Source organism: Lissotriton vulgaris, chromosome 9, assembly GCF_964263255.1.
Source record: "Lissotriton vulgaris chromosome 9, aLisVul1.2, whole genome shotgun sequence".
Taxonomy (NCBI): Eukaryota; Metazoa; Chordata; class Amphibia; order Caudata; family Salamandridae; genus Lissotriton; species Lissotriton vulgaris.
In genome coordinates, this window is record NC_141697.1 from 95,154,332 (window position 1) to 95,177,411 (window position 23,080).

Sequence of the window (23,080 nt, forward strand, 5' to 3'; positions counted from 1 at the left end):
AATAGACACCAAAACGACAAAAATCAATGTAGGGAACCGGAAACATGAATTTTTAAAGAATAAACACTTTCTGGTGTTTAAAAATCTATAGTGCCAAATTAGGACACTAAATCATGTTTTACAGGGGCCAAGTCAAAGTTTGAGGCTGACCGCGATGGAGTCCTAGTCAGATACACTAAGCGGGAGGCCTCAGTCAAAACGATACGATCTTTTTCTCTCGATGTCGAGCAAGGCTCCTCCTCAGGCTTGATTTGCATCAACGTTGTCAGTTTGGTTTTCTGTAAGGCCTGAGTCAAATCCTGGAAGTCTGGTGCTCCAGAGCTTTGAGTGGGATGAACCCGAAATCCAGACCGGGTTTGCCGTTTAAAGTCGACGGCTTGACTCTCAACATCGAGTCTGCCACCTTACCCAAAAGTTTCCAAACTTCATGAAACTTCTGAATCTTATTCCAGAAGGTCTTCTTGGGGGTTAAAAGAGTCCACAGCACCAATCCAGGGTTCTAGAATCTCTCTGAGGGTCCTTAGGAAGTAGGGACTACAATTCCCACAATGCACCCGGCCAAATCCATAAACGTCCACTGGAGCACTCCAGGATGAGGACTTCTTGATCATGATTATGCAGGTGGGCTAAGTTAACCTATAGCTTGAGGGAGTGCACTCCTTAATCCATCTTGAAGCAGGGCATAGTGCTTAGGACTGTAGTCCCAGAATGTGCAGCAGGTGCAGTCCTTTGATGTGCAGTTCAGTTTTGCAACAGGGCAGTCCTTCTTCTGCTTGTAGTTTCAGAAAGCAGATCTGAGTTGCTTTGCAGCTCTTCCGTATTTATTCAGTGCTGCTGGTCATCCTCGACCAGTGGGATGCAGGGTGCCATCCAGGTGTATTACCATTTCCTCCAAAGTGTGTCATATTATCGCCCCAGAAAGCATTATTCTTCCAAAATCCTAAATGGATAAAATGTATCCTTGGAGGTTAGATCAGGCTAAGCCAACTCACTGGTGTGGCTAATATTCCCTACCACCCTCCTTCCAGCCCTCTCACTAATCTAATAACAGAGGCTCCTGTATGGCTGGGGTTGCAGGATGTGAGGTTGAGCCTGTGCTGTCCTAAAGTGTAATTCTCCCTTTGAAGACCAGTTTGACTATTCCTGCCCAATCCTGCCTTTTGCTTCTGCAGCTGCAGTTCTTCACCCACCATGAATTCTTTGTCTCTTTAGCAGGCCGCTTCACACCTCATTAAGACAGCTTGGCTCAGCCTGGCAGAGGCTAGCCAATCAGAAGTGGGCAACTGGAAGGCTGGATTTTGGCTTACAGAAATGAAAGTCCTATAACTTCTTATCTGTGATAGTTATAACAAATCTAACATTGGCAAGTCATTGGATTTTTCATAACTATTCTTTAAAGTACTTAAATGACTTTTCAAGCTCGCTCCTATCAATATTTATACTTAAATATAATATTCCCATGCCAGCCTATAGAGCTAGTTTCTACAATGTGGAAACATTAAATTGGCCGTTTTTCCCTCACAATCTTTTATAATGTCCCAGCTTATAGTTACAAGGTACCCTAGGGCACATAGGGGAGACCTTAGGGGTGACGTATGTGTAAAAATAGGGTTGTTTGAGACTTCGGAAATACCTATAATTTAAGAGTCGCATTTGCATATAATTACAGTTTAAAAACAGCCTGCAATGCAAACAGGTGCAGGAAATCTACTAGGTCTCTAAACCTCCCTTCCATATTATATACTAGGGACTTATAGATAGTTTGATTCCCCCTGGCCTCTAGGGACTTACAGTGGTCGGTGAGTGCCAATTGTAATTAATACCTAATTACCATGTACTTTTAATCAGAGCACAGGCCCTAGCTATAGTTGGCAGAACCCAGGGCATATTCAGAGTCAGAAAACAAGCACCTAGTAGTCAAAAGGGGGAGCAGAAAGTGGGGGGACACTGCAAACAGGTGCTAATTTCTCACAGAGTGAGACTGATGAATGATCTCTATGCACACAGCTCCAAGCGCCCCCTCTGAAGGTTATCACCCTGAGCATTGTTCCAGCGCGCCCTTGCTAAAAGCTGGCTCTGCCATTCATCCATGAACCTCAAAGAACCCAGTGAATGGACTCCTACCCTCCAGCAAGCCAATTCTTGGTTCCAATGCATTCCTCACCCAAGCATTAAATCCAGTCCAGTCTCAGCCTTTGCCCACATGTTCCTCCCTTCCTCGTATCTATGCTAGGGACTCAGCTCTCCATACACCTCAAGAGCCTCAGGTGTTGCACTCCTAAGACCTAGTGATGGCAGTGATTGTGGTTTATTATGTGTGAGAATTGTAGATCATTCCAACAAAATCAGAGGAGAGGCTTGCAAGACACAGGCAGACTCCTGGTGGCCACTGGCATCAAGGTCAGACAGGGGTCAAGACAGCATTGCCTGTGTGAGGGGACCAATTGCATCACATAACTGGTGCTGTTGGGCTTGTTGGTGATCTGGGTGTTTGGCAGGCATAATCTAGAAGGGTTGGTTTGAATGTTGTGACAAAGGTCATATATGCCAGCACTACATATTGTTTAACGCATGTTAGAAAATAATGTTTAATTTACAAAGAGCCACTTATAGTTAACAACATTAGGGTAATATAATAAAAATAACACTTAACACTGGGACTCGAAATCTATGAAAGTATGTCATGAGAATCCACCCAGTGGTGGCTTGCACAGGTAATGCTGTGGGGCAGTGTGGCGGGGCGGGGCTGGCTGGGGGGGTAGTGGAGTTTGAGATACGACTGGAAAGTGGAGAATAACGAAATAAAATTTAAAAAGCACTTACTTTGCGCTCACAGGATCATCGCCTCTCCGCCACACAGCGTTACCCGTGCAAGCCGCCACTGAATCCACCAAACATCTTCCAGCACAAGGGCGCAAACTACATCAAACTCCTTGACCTCTGGAACGAAACAGAATTCTCTAAAGTGGGTAGTTATTAATTGTTCCTTTTAGAATCTTTCAATTAGATAATTAGTTTGAACAAATGAAGACATACAAAAAGTAATTATCATGCCATGGTGAGCAGAAGTTTTCTGCAAGTCATTTTCTTCTTCATCAATTTGAGGGGATTTTCTTTACCAGTCTACAAGTATCTCCTGACACTTCAATCCATAGCGCTCACTTTAGTTGTATTATTGCTCTAACATGTTTTGGAGCAAATGTTATAATTGCCTTTAGCTTGCTCATTTTGAGCTATTTCAATGTCTGCTGCACAGATTCGAAAGCCCTTTCATGTGGTCACTGACAAGTCCTCCACCTCAGCCCCATTAGCCAAAGAGGATATCCTTAAAATAGATGAAACGGAGCACTGTGAGCTAAATGTGGAGTGGAGTGTCTGAGGGAGAGACCAGAGTGTGAACAACAGCACCAGGGCATCAAGGCCAAGCCAGCAGAACAAGGGAACCTACTTGTGTTTAGCACCATTCTTTCTAATAGCATCACAATATGGAACAGGAGGGCTGGAAACAATCTACTTATATCTCATCAGGCTCGAAGAGCCGCAGGCCTGCCACCCAACAATTCAACTGTCAAGGCCAAGCCCATACACTCATGTCAGCCACAATCCACATGGCTGAAGCCAGCATGCTTTCCACAGGGACAGTGTTGGTTATCTAGAGACCACTGCCACACAGATAATTATGATTCAGGCCAACACAGTCCACCACAACCACCACACCAGCACAGCAGGGCAAGTAATGTCCACAATGTGCTTTGAAAGCACGCCTCCAGTTGGAATCACACCGCCATCAAACTTACCACCTACAGGGGAATTACAGGCCCACCCAAGCTGAATATCCCTATGTACAGACAGGGGAGAATGAAGAGCAAAACCAATCATCACCCTTCCTTCCCACAGGTCACTGCCAACCTCGCAAGAGTTTGAACTTGTATGAGAGCCAGGTCTATTAGAAATGAGAACCCATAAGTGCCCATGTACCATCAGTTAGATGAATGAGGAAGGCTTATATAAATCAGGAAACCCTGCCCAATATTGACCACATTAACTTATGTTTGTAACCAGTCATAGAGGTCACATGGTGCCACCTAAAATAGGATGCAAGCCCTCACCCATCAAAGGAAGATATATGCAACATCATCGGACTGCATCGTATTCAAAGAGACGGTTGTATGATGTTACAATGCATACTTTTCCCCCGCATTCCGTTACAACGCAATTTTTTGCGCTGGATTATGGAATAGTATAATTTACTATTATAACTCCAGTCTGTGCAACAGTAGGGAAGATGTTGGAGTTAGATCTAAACCTTATACACCCTACAGCAAGCCCTTTTCATTGTAATGGCATGTGGGGTAAAAGCATGCGTTGTAATGCTTGCGTTGAAACAGTTGTTTCTCAATGAGATGTGTTGCAATCACGAGGAGTCAGATGGATGGTAGTTCGAAGTTTATTAGAAGGAGACAGCTTAAACAACCACCATGAACAGGTACACAGGCTTAACTGAACATTACTCACATAAGAATGTCTAAGTAAGAAGGAACCATAACAATTCCAATTAGAACATAGGAGATGGAATACTACACACCTTCCCCCCTAAAAAAAAACAAAAACAAAAAAACCCCAAAAAAACTCAATGAAAATAATCACGCAGCTTAACAGGAGTATGTTTAACTCGTACACTTTTTCTTTGGACAGAATCATTAGGAACATCAGGCAATAGTATGGGAACATTATCATCAAGAGAAATTTCATCATGCGTAGCACTAGATTGATCAAGAGAAATTTCATCATGCGTAGCACTAGATTGACCACTATTCTGATTACAATTGGGAATAGGACTGTCCAAATTTTGACTTCCACATCCAAACGTGTCAAGCAACGGAGAATAAGATGCATCATTTTGTTCAACAGAAACACTGAGCTTGGAAGTGGAATGATCATTGGTGGAAGGCAAATCAGAATTCAACTTAGTGTCTAAGTACAAACCGGGATTTAAACCTTTACATAAAGAAATTCTTCTAAAGTTCCATATCTTGCCATCCTCAACTCTCACAGCTTTGGAAAATACCTCAGTAACCTTGCAGGGATCCGACCATTTGTTCCACTTGTTATCAAAAGCCCTATCAAACTTGACACGTGCAAAGTCACCCACCTTGATCTTCTGGGAAGGACCTTTAGAAGACAAAAAACTGTATTTCATCTTCTCTTGATATCTCAAAACTCTGTCCTTAACTTTGTCAGGATCTACTGAAGATTCGCAAGAAAACTTAACCTTCAACCACCAGGGAAGAAGTTTGGATCCAGGTTTCCTACCTCTAAGCAACTCAAACGGAGAAAAACCTGTAACAGAGTTGGGAAAAGTGCGATAAGACAGTAAAGTGGAACGCAAAGCCTTCTTCCAATCTAAGTTACTCTTAATGGCTAGCTGAATGGACTCTTTGATGACTCTGTTGAAACGTTCCGTTTGACCATTGGCCTGGGGATTGTAATTAGATACTCTTTTGTGCACAATACCACACCTCTGGAGAAAAGATAAGAACTCTTTGCTAATAAATTGCGGGCCATTGTCAGACACAATTTCAGCAGGAATGCCTTCCCTACAGAAAACGTCATCTAAAAACTGAACGATTTGGGTAGACCCAACCTTGTCAACAATCTTCAATTCTGGCCATTTGGAAAAATAGTCGATAAGAACCAAACCAAACACATTTTGGTGAGAAGATAGATTAAGAGGTCAAATTATGTCAATGCCCAACTTTTTCCAGGGACAAGAAACAAATTCAATAGGAGAAATATCCACAGCCAAAGGTTTGACAGTTTTGTCACTTTTAACACAAGGAGAGCATGAACTAACCCATTTGTCGACCATTTTATCTATGCCAGGCCAGCAGTAAAATTCACGAATGCGTCTCTTAGTACTAGACATACCCATATGTCCCTCGTGAGCCATAGAAATAATTCTTCCTCTCAAAGAAATAGGAGGGATAATCTTATCACATCGGATAATGAAACCTTGGTCAAACATGAGTTCATCTTTCACCTTAAAAAAAGAAAGAATGTCGCCAGACAAATTCCGTTCTTGAGGCCAACCATACTGTAAGTACCTAGTTAACAAAGGCAAACTGGGATCATTCGCCATCGCTTCTCTCCACTCAGTTTCAGAAATACCACCAGAAGAACCTGAAATACCGCAATCATTAACATCATCAATGTTAAAAACAACATTAGAGTCACTGTTCAAATTGCCAGAAAAAACAGAATTGACCAAAGGCAACCTGGACATGCAGTCAGCATGCACATTTAAACGACCAGGAACATACTCAACGACACATTGGAATTCCTGTAATTTTGCAGCTAGACGTGCTAGACGCGCAGTTAACGTTCTACCACAACCAGCTGCCAGCATGTTAATTAAAGGTTTATGGTCAGTTCTTAAACGGAATCTAGTTCTCCAGAGAAATTGCCTAAAATGTTCAGAGGCCCAAGTGCATGCTAATGACTCTTTTTCTATAGTAGAATAATTGTACTCAGCACCCCGCAAAGTTCTCGATGCATAAGAAACTACATACTCTTCACCTTTGTCTTTCTGCATTAAAACAGAACCCAAGCCAACATTGCTTGCATCCACGCACACTATACACTCTTGCCCAAGGTCAAGCAGCCTTAAAAAAAGGAGCATTGGTAATTTCTTGCTTCAGCAAATCAAACGCATGTTGCTGATCATTGTTCCATGAAAATTTTACGTCTTTTTTTAATAACAACCTAAGGGGATGTACTTTTGAAGCATAGTCTTGAACAAACTTACTATAAAATTCAGTAAGACCCAAAAAAGAAACTAGCTGATCCTTGTTCAAAGGCGCAGGAGCTTTAGATATACTTTTAATATGGTTGAGTTTAGGTTTGATACCCAGAGCAGAAATTTCGTGGCCAAGGTATTCAACTTTACTTTGCCTGAATTTACATTTGGATAGCTTTAATGTCAACCAATATTCTTGAACACTTTTCAAAACCTTTACAAGATTCCTGTCATGTTCCTCGAAATTTTTCCCATGTATTAAAATGTCATCCTGAAAGGCAATTGCTCCCTCACAACCTTCTAGCACCGTCTTCATAAGACGTTGGAATACAGATGCCGCACTAGCTAGACCAAAAGGCATACGACAATATTGGAACATGCCCTCAGGTGTAATGAAAGTGGTCAAAAATTTCGAATCTTCATGCAAAATTACCTGATGGTAAGCGCTGGTTAAGTCTAGTGTGGAAAAAAAACAGGCACCTGAAAGGGTAGAAATAAGTTCATGTATGTGAGGTAGAGGATGTCTATCAATCCAGATCTCTTTGTTTAAACTGCAGAGATCTACACATAGACGAAGTTCGCCATTGCTCTTAAGGGACAAAACTACTGGCGAAACCCATGGGGATGACTCAACTGGTTCAATTATTTTCTTGGAAACAATATCTGACAAAATTACCTTCAGTTTGTCACGATATGCCAAGGGTACATTTCTGACTCTATGTCGGACAGGAACGGCTGACTCTTTAAGTATAATACGGTGTTTCGGTTTCTGGTACTGGCGTTTCGTGCTACCCACAATCAGGGTCCCCAGTATTTGAGAAAAAGATTCATCAGTTATGCCCCTGCACGCACCCTAAGATCCTCCACTCTGTTTAAACTGACCCTTCCCCGTTTTAAACGTGCCAGACTTGGCGGCCAGTCGATCTCTGTGGTTGTGGCTCGCGCCTGGAATGCTCTTCCTTTTCACCTGCGCTCCACACCTACAGTAGCTGCATTCAAAAAACATCTGAAAACACATCTATTTAATAGTGTAAACTAAGGTTCTTTCCTGTGCTCTGTTGTCTGCTTTTCTCTTTTTTCCCGCGCCAGGATACTCTCCAGTAACGGAGCGCGTTATAAAATGGTTTATACTTATACTTATACTTATACTTTGAAGTTGGCAAAGACTCCCAAATTATCATTAAAAATGAAAGGGAAATCCTTTTTTAATTGGAGAATAAAATCACTTTCAGGTGGAACCACATATACAGGAGGAGAAGCATTAGGGTCAAGTTTGATTCCTAAATCATATTGATGAGGCCATCACAAGATAGACGCACCTTTGGCGGAGACATATACCTTCCCTCTAGTAGTCCTATCTTTAAATTTAATGTCGGCCCACATGTAACCCTCAAGGTCTATTTTCTTTCCGGTGTACCCCCCAGGATGTATTTCAGGTGGTAAAAGTTTCGTTGAACTCCAAAATGGTATAGAGACAAAATATCGACTCCAAAATATCGACTGGACATAATATCGAGTTTTAAATATAGACTGGACAAAATATCGACTGGACATAATATCGACTACAAAAATATCGTTTTTCAGGTAAGTGAAGTAATATCGACTGTATAAAATATAGATAGCAAAAATATCGATTTTTTTAATAATATATAATATTTTATAGTGTATTTTTATGTAATAATATGTGTGAATAGTGTGTATTAATGTTATAAAATATTTTATTACATGAATTTTGTTTTTATAATAATTGCGTAATGTAATTCTGTAGCGGGTTGTGGGTTTATAGGGGAATAGGGTGGGAAGTAATTTAATAATAATTAATTAATTAATATATGTTTGTTAATATTTTTAATTAATAATTAATTGATAATTAATTAATATTGAATAGTTAATTAATTAATATAATTTTGAACATATTTTGTATTAGTAAATAATTGTTAATTAATTAATTGTAATTAGTTAATTACATTAATTAGAGTACATTTTTAATATATATAATTTTGTGTTATTTTTAAGTAATTAATTTGGAAAAAATAATATTAATTATTAAAATAATTACAGCTAATGTTCTAATATATTTACTTTATTGTTATTGTTAATTAATAATTAATTGGTAATTAAATAATATTGATAAATTTTGGGTAAAGGAGCATTTTTAGGGTTCAGGGTCAGTTTTCAGTTCATGGGTAAAGGGGTATTTTTAGGGTTCAGGGTCAGTTTTCAGTTCATGGGTAAAGGGGTATTTTTAGGGTTCAGGGTCAGTTTTCAGTTCATGGGTAAAGGGGTATTTTTAGGGTTCAGGGTCAGTTTTCAGTTCATGGGTAAAGGGGTATTTTTAGGGTTCAGGGTCAGTTTTCAGTTCATGGGTAAAGGGGTATTTTTAGGGTTCAGGGTCAGTTTTCAGTTCATGGGTAAAGGGGTATTTTTAGGGTTCAGGGTCAGTTTTCAGTTCATGGGTAAAGGGGTATTTTTAGGGTTCAGGGTCAGTTTTCAGTTCATGGGTAAAGGGATATTTTTAGGGTTCAAGGTCAGTTTTCAGTTCATGGGTAAAGGGGTATTTTTAGGGTTCAGGGTCAGTTTTCAGTTCATGGGTAAAGGGGTATTTTTAGGGTTCAGGGTCAGTTTTCAGTTCATGGGTAAAGGGGTATTTTTAGGGTTCAGGGTCAGTTTTCAGTTCATGGGTAAAGGGGTATTTTTAGGGTTCAGGGTCAGTTTTCAGTTTTTGGGTAAAGGGGTATTTTTAGGGTTCAGGGTCAGTTTTCAGTTTTTGGGTAAAGGGGCATTTTTAGGGTTCAGGGTCAGTTTTCAGTTTTTGGGTAAAGGGGTATTTTTAGGGTTCAGGGTCAGTTTTGGGTTTTTGGGTAAAGGGGTATTTTTAGGGTTCAGGGTCAACAAATAAGATTTAAAAAAAATATTTTTATTATTTTCATTTATTATTTAATTATTATAATTTAATTTAAGTCGTTTTAAGTATATTTTAGTAATTAAAATTTAATATTAATTTAATTTAACACTGTTTTTAATAAAGTCGATATTTTTTACATCTATATTTTTGTTAACGATATTTTGTACTCGATATTTTTGTACTTACCTGTTTGTAGATACAAACTCGATATTTTGACTGTCGATATTTTGTCCACGATATTTTGGCAAGTCGATATTTTGTCCCTCGATATTATTTCAGTGATCCCTCCAAAATCTATCAAAAATGTTTTTGCCAATTATAGTGTACCAGGCACAAGAATCAATAAGCATCGATATTTCTTCGCCATTAATAGAAATCATATCACTGGGAAAACCTTTGCATTCAGTATCACCAACACATAACATGGTGTTAATTTCCGACGGTTGTTCGAGATCATCACATTCTTCATAAGACAAATAATTGACTTTTTGTGAAGACTTACACATTTTGCTAAAGTGACCTTACTTTTTACATTTAATGCAAATCTTGTTCCAAGCTGGACAACCTCTATAATTTCCTACATGATCATTAGCTCCACATCTATAGCATATTATTTGAGATTTTTTAGGAAAAGATTTATTATCTCTACCAAAATTATCTTTTCTAGTAGGAAAAAATGCAGGTTTCCTGTAGTTGGAAGGGTTCCTTACTAAAGAAACTTCAGGAATTATTACGTTACTCTTTACTTCATGACCTCTTATTTCATTTACGAAAAATTCAGATTGCTCAATACCCTTAGCAATATTTAGTACAGCACTGAGGGAAGATTCAGTGCCCATCCACAAGCGTTCTTGGATCTTTTTGCTCTTGGTACGCATCATAATTTGATCCCTTAAAACCTGATCAAAGTTTATGGTTTCAAAAGAACAAGAGCCAGCCAAAGTGCGTAAAGCAGCTACATAAGTCTCAATGGATTCATCTTCTTTTTGTACTCTAGAATAGAACTTAAATCTTTCCATAACAGTGTTGATTTTTCTTCCAAACCTGGTACTTAGTTGCTTAATAACAACCTCAAAAATATTTTAATCACCTGCACCTACATTTTCAATGGGAGGTAAACTTTCCAATTCTTTGAGTCCAGCACCACCTAGACAGTTTTTTAACAAAGCAAGTTTCCTTTTAGGAGAACAACCGTCTTCCTCCACTACATCTACATATGCTAGGAAAGTTGGATACCAAAGATCCCATTCCACTTTTGGATCACCAGCTGAAGGTAATAAATGTGCTGGTGAAATAATGTTATTAGACATTTTTTTTAAACAAAATACAAATAAAGAAAGAAGAAAATAACAAAAGTAGTCACCGTTGTCCAGTTGATTTCGTCGTCCAAGATTGATAGATGTGGAAATGTAGAACGTTTATTTATTATTTTTTTTTCCTTAAACAGGGAGAAATGTTAATGTTTACTCAAAGAAGTTAATAATATTCGAATTTTAGTAGAAGAGAAGTACTTAATATTAAGGTAAAACTAATAGGGTAAAACACGGCTTCAAACGGACTTCCGACTTGTTGCTCGTTGCTATGGAGACAAAATGGCTGCTGGAACGCAACGTTTTAACGCAACGTTATGCGTGAAAACGTGATGACAAGTGCGCGATGACAGGCTGCGCTGAGGAGTGCTGAACACGAAGAATCCAGACGTGGAATGAAGAAACTCCAACAACGTGAAGCGGCACCACGAGCTGGAAAGTACAGTAAGTTTCAAAAGATGCTTCCCAATATAGATGCCACACGAAGGAAGATAAAGAGAAAAATAAATATGTTTGAAAAACGGGATTTTAAGCGGAGTTTCACGCAGGGAGCGATGGATGCCGGAATGAGACAGTTGTCAAACAAATAGAAAGAAAAGTTTCAAAGCGTTACAAATAGTTAATAAAGCAGCCGCGGGTGCAATCAGAGCAAATGAGGTGATAGGAACAGCCGCTGGTGCAATCATTTAACACACAAAATAAAGTAAAAATACCTTCAGTTGATCCTTTAGGAAAGGTGAACGCTGTCTCCAAACTTTGTTTTCCATAAAGTAAAAAAAAAATATTTTGTAGAGAAAGTGGGTCCTTTTCTTGCTTCACGCTTTAGTATCCCGATCGTCGCCAAATTATGTTGCAATCACGAGGAGTCAGATGGATGGTAGTTCGAAGTTTATTAGAAGGAGACAGCTTGAACAACCACCATGAACAGGTACACAAGCTTAACTGAACATTACTCACATAAGAATGTCTAAGTAAGAAGGAACCATAACAATTCCAATTAGAACATAGGAGATGGAATACTACAAGATGCTCATTCAAATAACCACATACGAATATGTGTGGTCTTTTGAATGAGCTTTTTTAAAATACGCTTTTTGTAGGGGGAATATGCTTGTGTAAAGAATGTTTTCTGATTATCCTATGTTAATTTATTCATGGTTGTATGAAAGTGGGTTACTGTTTGAGGGGAGTGAGCCCTTACTCAAGAAGCAACTGCAATTCTTGTCAGGGTGAAACACAAGCAAACACCAAATTAACCTGTGTTAACCATATAGTAACTTGGCACAAAGCACTCATTCTTAACTTACAAGCAATGTGTAAAACATGTATGCAGTACTTCAAACAGTAATAAAGAGAAAACGCAACACAAGAAAAATACCATACCTATTTAGAAACATAGAGTGACATATAATACATTATTTGATACCAAAATTACAAAAATATAGTCAGTAGAATTGGAGATATGCAAGTTTAAAGATTTAAGTGAAAACAGTGCTTACAAGCACAAAGCTGTGGTTATCTGGCCGTGATGGACTAGTACAAAGTCACAAATTTAGAGCAAGCGCAAAATACAGGGGCCAAGTTAGGCCAGCTGAACAAATTATCTTAAATTCTTGTTGTAGAGCTTGTGAGATCCCAAATCAAGGATGTGTCGTGCAGAGACGGTTCCAAAGATGCTGCAGAGTTGCCATGTAAATTCCGGCATTGAGGATGTGTCATCCAGTGACAGTTCCGATAAGCTGTGGGTTTTGATGTGATGTCTTGCGTTATCATTGAGGATGCCATTGACGGGGACTTGCTATGCAAAGTAAGGCATCAAAGATGTGTAGTGCAGTGACAGTTCTGAGGAGCTGCGGGGTTCTGTATCAGGATGCGTCGCACAGCGGCAGTTCCAATGCGGCGCTGAGAGGTAATTTGTCGTGCTGCTTCCCAGCTTCCCTGTGAGCACAAAATACCAGTGTCAAACTCTTTGTGAGTGCACTCAGTGCACTCAGGCTGAGCCATTGTGATGCACAAGTGGGGTAAATCATTTGTACCTACTACACGTACGAATACCTTAGAGCTTGAAGTCAGTGTCTTTAAATTGGTACGGAATATCCGTCTCAGACATTACTTCCAGAATATCTGTCCGGCACTCCCACAAGAAGAAGACATGCTTAGAGGACTTCGCCCACACAGTACGTTTCTGGCTCCCCAAAGCCACAAGATTATTGACTCTTTTAAGAACCTCGTCAAACAGGAGATTTTGAAGTTACTTATTTATTTATTTATTTGTATGTTCTTATATAGCGCTCGACTACCCGGAGGCATCTCGGCGCTTGCCTTGGGAACCCGTCCTGGCTTTTCCCTGTGAGATAGCCCCTAACGGGCATCCCCAAGGAGAAAGCCAGGCATCCCGCCGCGGAGGGCCGTTGTGGAGATTAAGCAAGCTTAATGCCCAGAGTTGCAGAGTGTGAACCCATGATTAGGTCAGGCACCGAAGCGAGAATTATCGAGTCCGTGGACATTTGAGCTCAAGACCCTGCTGCGTCGGGAATCGAACCCTGGTCCCGGGTCTGACCTCTGCTTCAGGGTCTGCCTGCTCTAACCAGTGAGCCACACTTCTCCACCGTTACCATTCCAATCGCCTATGAAACATGGGAATCTAAACAAGAAAGAGAAAAACATCCTACAAAAACTCGCTGACAATCCAACCATCACGTGTCAGAATGCTGATAAGGGCGATGCCCTTGTGATCATGGACACTACCTACTATGAACAACAGATAGAGGCACACATCATGGATACTGATACTTATGATATACTCCCGGGTGACCCCACCATGGAGTTTTCCAAAAATCTGATTCAAATCATCAACTTGGCGTTTGACAATGGCATGATTAACGACAAGACCAGAAGATTCTTGATCCCTATCAACCCGAAACCTCCTGTGTTTTACATGTTGCCCAAGATGCACAAACACCCCACCAAACCTCCTTTCCGCCCAATCGTATCCACCAGAGGAAGCATCCATGAGAATGTGGGTAAATTTCTTGACAAATATTTTCAACCTTTTGTTTTAAAAACCCAGTCACACGTTCGTGACACCACAGATTTTCTTTTGAAGCTAGAACCTGTCCTGAATGAACGGAAAGACACAGAACTCATCATGTGTACAGTGGACGTTTGTTCACTCTATACCTCCATTCCAAATGATGGAGGAATGGAAGCTATTGAACAAGTGTTAGCCTCATCTGATTTAGACCCTGATCTCAAAGTTTTTCTCATGCAACTTACCATGTTCACCTTATATCAGAGTTACTTCACTGTTCTGGACAAATGGATACTACAACTGAATGGCACTGCCATGGGAAATTCGGCAGCTCCTTGCTACGCCAACATCTATATGAAACTGTTTGAGGAGTCACACATACTATGTCAAAACAGCTGGCAACAACATGGAAAATTGTATCTCCGATACATAGATGACGTGTTCTTGTTATGGGGTGGATCGATCAACACCCTAGTTAACTTTCTCGGATCATGGAACAATTTCAACGAAAGAATTCAATTCACCTGGGAATATAGTGACAAATGCGTCCATTATCTGGACGTGGAAATACACAGAAAACCTGAAGAATGGTTCACCACAATCTTCCGGAAACCTACCGATAGGAATTCAACATTACATTACAAAAGCTTCTATCGAGCTGGTCTTAAGAACAATCTACCTTATGCTCAACTCCTGCGAGTGAAACGCATCGTGTCTAGTGAACAAGAAAGCAAGAAGGAGATAAAAATCACTTTGGAGAGACTCAAGGCCCGTGGGTATCCCACTCCTATTCTGGACCTAGCTGTTGAGAGGACTGAAAAGAAAGTCAGGTCTAAACTTCTTAAACCTAAACCTAAAAAACTCTCAGACCGCATGGTCGTGGTCTCTAAATACTCCAAGATGTCTAATCACTTTCAACACATCATTCGAAAACACTGGCCCGTCTTATCTTTGGAACCTGATTTCCAATGACCTATTCAGCCAGCCTTCTATGTTCGCTTTCACCAGAGGTAGAAATGTGAAAGAAATTCTTAGTCAAACCAACAAACCAGAAACTTCCATTACCTATACCGGCCTCAAACCCTTTTACAACTGTAGTAACTGCAGTAATTGTATTCCAGGTAACACGACCAACCATCCGATGAAAGGACATGTGATTAAACTCCGAGTCAATGCCACCTGCAACAGTAGTAATGTTATATACATGTTGAAATGCCCCTGTGGTAAATGTTACATTGGACACACTGAGAGAAAGATCCGCGTCAGAATTCTGGAGCACAAAAGCAATATCCGGACTCAAAACCTGAAATCCAGTGTGGCAACCCATTTTCAAGAAAACAGACATAGCATGGCTCAATTGAAATTCCAAATATTGGAGCAAGTCAAGGTCACTTCGAACAATAAGAATACTCTCCTAAAAAGAGAGAACTTTTGGATCCGTCTCATGTCCACCATGGTGCCCCATGGGCTTAATGACCGCATGGAATTTTTATGCTATCTGTAACATATTGCAATTATGTATCTGTTCTTGTTTTTTCATCGCCTTATCTTACATTACATGTTTTTCCTTTTTCCATATTTTGGTTGACTGTTTTTTCTTTATCGTTCATATTCTGTTCCAATATGGCGACACCAGGCACTCTCTATTCGTCCTCTGTTTGTTTTCTACAAGGTTTGTTGTCCTTCTTCTACGTCTATTACACCCATTCGCCTTTACTTAGTCGACCTGCGACTTTTCCGACTGATCACTCTCTCCGCGGAACTCCGCATAGTTTGAACAACATCACACGGATGTAAGTACCCCCTCTGGGACTCCGCTAGAACCTTAGAGGTTTAACTGTTGGTGGAACGGTTGGCTCCGCTGTTGTTTACTATATCCTGCACTTTCCTATTATCCGGAGTTGCACGCGTGTTTACTCTTTTGCATGTAACCTTTGTCTATTTATTTGTTTTCTTTCCGAGTATTTCACTCTACACACAGTGATTGCCCTCAGGTGTTTTACATACCGCATGACTTTTTTTGTGGATTTATCTATCATGCTTTCGTGTGGGAACTTAATTTTTGTTGACTTCTCATTACTCACCTGATTTCGGTTTTTATGGTATACTATGTTGATTTTGTTTGCTCACCTGCAGATAGACATGTGACTGAATTGTTTTATTTGGATTTTTTGTAGAGTAATCCCCTGACGAAGGGCGTGGCCCGAAATGCATCGGGATGTGTGATTATTTGTTGAAAACTCTTCCAATGATGGAGATATGTTGTTGAATACTCTTCTTTCATTGAATCATGAAACAGCAACTTTAACATCAACACAATAAATATTGAAAGCTGAAATGAACAGTTTGGTGCTTTTTGCCATTAACCTTTGGCCTACCTATTTTGTTATGGAATAAGACCAGTTGGTCCCCTTTGTTGTGCTCAGAGGCGCTCCCTCTCAATCAGGGGGGGCTTTCCATTAGTTCCTTTGGATTCCACACTGCCAGGCCAGACAGTGTTTTCCTCTTGCAGCACACTATACCTCTTTACAATCCGTCATCTTTTGCATAACCAGCTGTGCGAGTTCCCTTCCTTAGTTGTTCTCACAAGTGGGGTAGATGACAGCTCCTCCCCCTCATCAAGTCAAAGATGGCTTGTGAGAATGTGGGTTACTGGTTACCTCATTTCTGAACTTTACTCAATGTTAACTAAGCGTGCGGGAGGGGGTAATTCCAAGGGTCAACAGCGGTGGGAGGAAGAGCTGGGGCGGGTTCTCTCAGACAAAGAATGGGAGGAAATACACTACAGAGCCTCGCACACAGCACATAACATGCAGGAGCGGAATCCACGTACAAAGTGCTTTCATATTGGTATCTTACCCCAGCGAGCATTCGCTGTTGGGACAAAAGCAGGTCTGAGAAATGCAGGCAAGGATGTGGTCAGACTGGCTCGCTTATCTACTTGCTCTGGCATTGCCCCAAGCTGGAGCGCTTCTGGGGGGCGGTTCTAGATGATACTGATCGAGCCTTCAACACTGCCATCCCACGCTTTTCAGCTTACACGCTCCTGGGTCTCCCGAATCCACTAACATTTCCCTTACGTTCCTTCAGAGGACCTCAAAGCACCCTTGCCCTTGCACTATTCGCCGCGCGTCAGGTAATGTTGGCTTAGGTGGGGCACACCGAATGTCCCAGACCATGTACATTGGCTATATAAATTATGGCTAACTCTAGGAATCGAGCGCTTGTCATTGGTGGCAGACCACAGAGAGGAAACCTATAGTGATCTTTGGTCCCCATTCAACCAGATACTCTCAGTTGAAATACGGGAAGTTACTTGTCCTCAATATCTACAGATCCTGAGGCTTATCCCAAGCTAATTGCATTACGTTGGCTGCGACTTAGCAATTGCGTAGGCAATAGCCCTCCACAGGCTGTGGGGACTAGGATAGACTTGCCCAGGTGTCGGTACTCCACTGTTGAACAGAGGGAGAGGGAGGGGGTGGGTTGGGTGGAGGGAGGGTATTATCACCTTTCCTTTCTGTTTTCTTTCCTACTTGATTTTGTGCCTTCTCATGTTTTTTATTGTTAATATTGATTATTTGAGATTCCTGATCGCTGCCTGCCCCATAGGTTGTTGCCATTCAAGCTGTGTACTCTGCTTAACGTTGATATGTTTCCGGCCCCAGTGTTGTGAGCGCACAGCTGTGTTTATTTCATGGATATCTTAATTAAAAAAATGGTTCCATAAACATGTCTCAGGTCTTGCCATTTCAGAGCCTGTGCATGCAGTCCAAACTACCACGTTGACCAGGCAAGTTAAACCTCTTGCCAGAACCAAACCCTTACGTTTTAATGCATATACCTGATTCCAAGGGTAAGCCCTGGTCAGCCCAGAGAGCAGTGCAGTGCATTTGAAACGTTGGACATGTGCTTTTTAGTTTTACATATCATGATAGTGAGAAACTCTTATATTTGTTTTTCACAACTGTAAGGCCTATCTCTCCCATAGGAAAACATTGGGTTATCTTATTAGATTTAATAAGTGACACATTTTCAATTCAGAGCTAGTAGGAATTTTGAATTTGGGTCTAAAGAATTGTAATTTTAAACCCCCTTTAATGGCATAGTCGGATTTCAATTCTGAAAATGCCTCTTTTAGAAGATTGACATTTTGTAGTCTAAACCATTTGATGCCTGCAGCCAGCATCCTAGGTGCAGCTGCCAGTTAGCCCCAGACAGTGAGACAATGGGGGGATAGGTGTTGAAAGGATGTGGCATCTCTGACCACACTTGCACATCACAAAGGCTTCGTCTGAGCATACTGACAATGTCTTTTGTGACCCCTGACAAGATAGGTGTTGTGTATACACGTGCTCCATCACGCGCTCTTTCACGTGCTGTTATCTCGCGCATTGTGTTTATCTTTAAATGTGTATTATCATTCAAATGTGTGTGTCTCGCTTCACGGCACGATCTGCCATCGTGCCGTTCCACTGTTCAGTTATGGTTTATTCAGTTGCTGTTAACTCACCGGTACCATGAGATGTGTCGCTGGGGGTGCTTCCTTTACCTGCAAATAAACTTACCATCAATTAACTTTGTGGTTATTGACCCTACAATTTGGCGACGAGGGACGGAGCATTTAGGAAGCATTTCCTGGCTTTATTTTAAAAAAAACTCGTGGGTTTTTTTTGTAACGAGCACCGAAGGATTTATTTTCCTGAACCTTCAATTCCGGAGATATAATCAAGATCATAATCAAGATCTACAAAGTTGAATACGGGGTATTCTTTATTCATTTACGAGCCCTTACTTTGTATTGATCTATTTAAAACTGTGGGAGTTCCTGTACTTACCAACTTTTGATCTTCAATACGCCTCTTCCTCAAGTTCCTGATTTGTACTGAGAGCGCGAAGACCGTCTTCGTTTCTTTTCTGTGTGTCTTACGGCGCTTGCGTGTGAGGAACCTTGATTGTGATAAGTGTGGCTCAAATTCACCTGAGCGACTTACCTCACTCATCTATCACTAACAATTAAATAATCCAGCCAGGCAGTGGAGAAGAGTTAGACACATATTTATTCAACTAATATTCATCTGCAGATGGGCCCTGTCAGTTCTACACCCTAGAGAGTGCATCGAGAGGACTGAGGACTCTCCTCACAGCAATACAATATAACATAGCATGGCAGCATGAAACCACGCCCAGACTGGAAAAGTACTGGGCTCAGCAGAGGGAGAACAATGAGCTCATGCATTGGGCATCTGCACCTGCGAAGGCTACCCTGTTATCTTCCCTTCAAGGACACAGAGCCGAAGCTCTGAGGAAAGAAATGCTGAAACAGGGACTTTCTGCTCATAAGGGAGGGGGGAAAACTGTACCATGAGACATTGGGGCTGCAGAGCAAATGTCAGCATTAGAAATCTGCCTGTCATAGGCAAGCTTCTTGTTATTATAAGAAAGTATACAAAAATATAAATATTGGGTACCTAACAGATAGAAGGCAATGTACTACAGCAAGTCTTCTAACTTAGAAGGCAAAAATAAGACAAAAGCTTAACCATTACAGAAACAGTTCTATCCAAATGAAGCTTGCATATAAAGAAAAATAGCTCAGTGGGTTGCAGCACATGAATAATAGGCTGTAACTGCATATTAATTTATGAAACATTAGGCTAACATATGTACAACATCATTAGCAGGAAAATTACAATCTATCAGACCCTCCTTTTAGCCTAATGTGGCTAACATAAGTGCATCCTTTATTACTCAAAGTAGGGACTGTGCAATTCTAAAGGAGAGAACGGGAACGGCATCACTCATCAATGAAATGTCGGGAAAGGAAATACTAGGATGAGCATAGTCATAGAGGTAGCGCAGCATACTATAGGACAGGAAGTGCAGAGGCAACTAATAAAAGAACAACCCCTGCAATACCTACTAAAACAATTATTATTCTCTGGGTGTGAGGCACACTCCTTTTTGACTAATCTAAGCATATTCTCCCGGTGTACCATTGCTCTATAACATTATGTCATTATTGGACAACTTAAAAAGACATCACAGTTCAAGTCATGAGCAGGAAGTAATGCAATAATATTGATCAGAGAAAACGCCCTATTGAACCATATACTCAGTGTTCACTTGCATCTAGACTACTCAAAGTATACTAACCCTGACAGCTACTTCCATAGGGCAAGAATAAAAGCAACATTTTTTTTTCACCCTTGTGTGTTTGAAGGCAACGACCCACAGCCAATAATCTGCAATACTATAAGTAACAGGTGTCTTGTGCAACAATAGAATACTACATCATCCTAATGAACTTCCCAAAAACAAACACATTATTACATTTGTAGACCATGTGAACCAAATATGGGCAGGGGCATCTGGACAAGGAGCCGCAGAGGCAGCTCCTCCTGGGGAAAAGGAACATTCAAAGGGACTCATTTTCCTAGCTAAAAGACCAAAGTAAACTAAGGGAAAAACAGTTCACACTGAGGCCAACCAGGGGGAAGCGGGCTCAGGTCTACGAGGAGCCGCAAAGGGCTGCTCCTCATCGGGGATAGGACGACCAAAGGGAACGTAACCAAAAATCCAAAAAGCAAAAAGGAAAAAAGGGAAAAAGAAACTAAACTAGAAAAATTGTCCCAGACAGTCCTGAAACCGGCCAGAGGGGTTCTTCAACCCTCGAAAGGGATCTTCTCCGTGTGTCCGTTAAAGCCTCACAGGCAGGCTTTTACCGTTCATACCCTAATCCCACGTCGCTTGTCACACAGCAGTTGTAACAGAGGAGTACTTAATCTGGGCCCAGGCGCAGTCCTAGTGTCTCAACAGTGCACCAGGGCTCTTCCAGCAGTCCATCCCTAACACTCTCTTTAGTCCTTCCCTACTTCCCTTACTCAGCCCTTCTTCCGGTGCCCTGCTCTCCTTTCTTGGGCCACAGATTGTATCGAGTGCTCCCTCACACCTCTGGATCTGTGAACAGAATGGGGGGCTCATTTGCAGGGGACTTATCTGCTGATCTTTGCTCACTGTTATCAAGAGAGACCTCACCACTATCAATCAGAGATGGCCTCTTATCCTTTTGATCAGGCTCCTCACCTCTCAATAAAGCCTCTGAGAAGCGTATGTGTCATCAGCGACGCCCTTTCACGCCCACTCCCACTCATAGGGTAACAGAAGCTAGACCCTTTTTACACGGCTGGCATGGGTGCCCACTCATGAGCCATGATCCTGAGTGCTGTTTGGATGGTAACAGCACCTTCCTCTCGGCTCAAAATAAAACTTCCGCTGGCATCTTCGGATGTCGACGCAGTCCTCATGTTGCTGTGTCCAGGCCCCTCCGGCAACGGCTTCAGGGTGTCTGCTACCTATTGATGAATAGAACGAAAATCTTTAGTCAAAGCATACAAAGGGTCAAAACAATTTGGTCTCAAGACACCACAAACATTTGCTGGGTGGTGTGGATTTGAATGAAAAAACATCTCAGGCCTATCAATAAATTTGTGCTAACAATAGATAATATATTACATGTTTGACTTTTCCATTGTAATACCTGTGGTCGGACGTATGCGTTAATTCTAAGAGAAGAGAAAAAATAAAACAACACAGACATGTTGTATTCCCGCAAAACATTTTCTTGAGAATCCCCAAAAAGGGAATTTCAAAACGCTATTCCTATAGCATGCACACAGCGTCTACATTGTGAACCCTCACTGTTGTGCAAAACATCAAACACTTCTAATATTCACCTTTTTTTTACTCATGACCATGCTCATGTACTATGGGAAACAGCAGGAAAAAATATTTTGCTGAGGATATTTTGCTGAGGATCACACAAGCATCTTTCACCTTTTTCACTATGTAGACCATGTCTTGTGATGGTCGGGTGGAGAAAACAACAAAATGACAAAACACATCAAGAAGAGGAAGCTTGGCTATACATAATGAGAGAAGAGAGTTTCAAGCTGGCAGGTAGTATGGAAAATCCTTGTAAATATACATGACGTTAAGGGTGGCCTCTTTGAACATATGTGGACTGAATAACGGAGGGAAAAGGCAGACGGCTGCAGCTATGCTAAGGACGTTAAGGCTGGATGTGGTATGTCTCCAATCATATTATGGGGAAGGATAAATTCATGCTGGAACAGATGGGGTATGATGTTCTTGCTCATACAAATCAGGATAGTAGGACAAGAGGAGTAGCTATCCTAGCTAAAAAATATTTCACTCATACAAAGCTATTGAAATTCCCCCGTTATAGTTAGTTAAGCTAACTATAACACGCGCGCCTGCAATGCACTGCTGATGACATCACATATTACATCACTCATGACGTGGTCAGTGACATCACTCATGACATCACTGATGACATCCCAAATGACATCACTGATGACATCATCCAGTGAATGTGTGTCTTTCTGAAAAATAAAAGAAAAAAAAGTACAGAACTATTGTTCCCTTCACAGGTCAAATAAGGAAACATTAGTCTGGGGCGTCTTCTCTAATAAAGACTATCAGTTTATTTTCACAGACTAGCTAATAAAGAACTAGCAGTGTGCCCGCATAACTTTAAAACCCAACACTTGTAAAACAAAACTACCAACATCAAATTCCCTTTTTAGAGCAAAGCAGAACAGGCTAATAAAAATTGGAGAGGAGGAGGGAGCAATATACATGTTACCTAATCCTAATTTATAGGAGAGCTAGCGGAGAGCTAGCTACCTCCCCCATTTTTGACAGAAGGAAATCTGAAACATATTTCTCTTCAGTCAAAACCATCAACCCCCGGGTGCTGCACTGGGCAGAAACAAAATTGTAGGAGATACATAGCACTTTTGAGAGGGCTAGAACATCTTTTAGCACATGTACAAATGTCATTGCCATAAAATGATGTGTGTGCCTATTAATATCGAGAATTCATTCTTATTATTTATCCATTGCAAAACACACAACCTCTTTTGAGGCCTTATATTCCCATTAGGAGTAAGGACAAGGAAAGTGTAAAAATCCCCCATAACCAGGCACTATGCGCCATTCATTAGGGAAATGGC